Consider the following 2,428-nt stretch of genomic DNA (forward strand, 5'->3'; position numbering starts at 1 on the left):
AAGTTTTACATTTCAGCTGCCTTCATCCTCATATTCTACACCCACACTTGTGGGTAAATATCAGCATTGTAATGAACAGAGTTACAAACCCCATTTCCAGAAAAGTTGGGATATTTTGCAAAATGCAATAAAAACAAAAATCTGTGATAAGTTAATTCATGTGAAACTTTATTTAACTGACAAAAGTACAAAGAAAAGATTTTCAAAAGATTTACTGACCAACTTAATTGTATTTTGTAAGCACACACAAATTTAGAATTTGATGGCTGCAACACACTCAACAAAAGTTGGGACAGAGTTAAAATAAGATTGAAAAGTGCACAGAATGTTCATGTAACACCGGTTTGGAAGACTCCACATTATGCAGGCTAATTGGTAGCAGGTGAGGTATCATGACTGGGTATAACAGTAGCGTCCATCAAAGGCTCAGTCTTTGCAAGCAAGGATGGGTCGTGGCTCACATCTTTTCCCTAATTGCTGCCTGGTCTGCTGCGTTACAAAAGCGCTGTTTGCAGCTTTACACGACGGCGTTGCCGGCCACAGCGCGCCGGAAAACTCTCCCTTGAACATCACCTCCCGCCTCGAGTAAAGCTTGCAGTGAATCTGTTACTCTGGTTTCTCTGTTCTGACAATACTTCCTGATGTTGGAGCATGTTTTCCTTTTTATCAACAGCTTTTGCTTCCGATATAACCCATCTCTTCGTTAAACCTCTTTTATTTTCCTCTTTCTGTACCTGCAGCCTCGCTCTGCCACCATGAACTATCTCCCTATAGCAGATTTTACGATTTTAAAACTTACGACAAGGAAACAAGACAGAGTGGTAGAGCGAGGGAGAGCGAGAGCGATAGTGAGTGTGGAGAGCGCGAAAGCCAGAGAGAGACAGAGAGAGAATAAAAGCGAGAGGGAAACAGAGAGGGAGGGAGATTCGGAGAAAGGGAGAGCGACAGGGACTGAGGAAGAGCGTGAACATGAGAAAGCGAGAGAGAGTGAGGGAAATGGAGCGCAAGAGTGGGAGGGCGTGGTAGAGAAAGTGGGAAAGAGCGGGAGAGGGAGGGGCAAGAGAAACAGTGATAGATCGAGTGGGGCAGAGAGAATGTGGCAGAGGTAGAGAGAGAGATAGGATGAGAGAGAGAGAGAGAACGAGTGGGGGGAGAGAGGGGAAAGATAGAAAGAGAGAGAGAATAGAAGAGCGAGAAGGAAACCAACTGACGCGAAATTGGATCAGATAGAGCCTAATCATATGCAAAATGCAAGAGGAACCGATGTCAGGCAGCAACTATTGAAAATTGTGCACTCGCTGTTTAGGTCTGAGGATCTTCAACAGGTTTGGAATTTAAAAAAAAACAAAAATAAAATAAACGAGGGTGGCTAATGTAACCCCGCTTTTTATAAAAAGAGGGGAGAGAAACCGGGGAATTATAGACCGGTTAGCCTAACGTCGGTGGTAGGGAAAATGCTAGAGTCAGTTATCAAGGATGTGATAACAGCACGTTTGGAAAACAGTGAAATGATCGGACAAAGTCAGCATGGATTTGTGAAAGGAAAATCATGTCTGACGAATCTCATAGAATTTTTTGAGGTTGAAACTAGTAGAGTGGAGAGGGGAGAACCAGTGGATGTGGTATATTTGGATTTTCAAAATGCTTTTGACAAGGTCCCACAGGAGATTAGTGTGCAAACTTAAAGCACACTGTATTGGGAGTAAGGTATTGATGTGGATAGAGAATTGGTTGGCAGACAGGAAGCAAAGAGTGGGAATAAACGGGACTTTTTTCAGAATGGCAGGCAGTGACTAGTGGGGTACCGCAAGGCTCAGTGCTGGGACCCCAGTTGTTTACAATATATATTAATGACTTAGATGAGGGAAATAAATGCAGCATCTCCAAGTTTGCGGATCACATGAAGCTGGGCGGCAGTGTTAGCTGTGAGGAGGAGCTAAGAGGATGCAGGGTGACTTGGATAGTTTAGGTGAGTGGGCAAATTCATGACAGATGTAATTTAATGTGGATAAATGTGAGGTTATCCACTTTGGTGGCAAAAACAGGAAAACAGATTAACATAGAACATAGAATAGTACAGCACAGTACAGGCCCTTCAGCCCACAATGTTGTGCCGACCCTCAAACCCTGCCTCCCATATAAACCCCCACCTTAGATTCCTCCATATACCTGCCTAGTAGTCTCTTAAACTTCACTAGTGTATCTGCCTCCACCACTGACTCAGGCAGTGCATTCCACGCACCAGCCACTCTCTGAGTAAAAAAAACCTTCCTCTAATATCCCCCCAGAACTTCCCACCCCTTACCTTAAAGCCATGACCTGTTGTATTGAGCAGTGGTTCCCTGGGGAAGAAGCTCTGGCTATCCACTCTATCTATTCCTTTTATTATCTTGTACACCTCTATCATGTCTCCTCTCATCCTCCTTCT

This window comes from Mobula birostris, chromosome 13 (assembly GCF_030028105.1).
Source record: "Mobula birostris isolate sMobBir1 chromosome 13, sMobBir1.hap1, whole genome shotgun sequence".
In the NCBI taxonomy this organism is placed as follows: Eukaryota; Metazoa; Chordata; class Chondrichthyes; order Myliobatiformes; family Myliobatidae; genus Mobula; species Mobula birostris.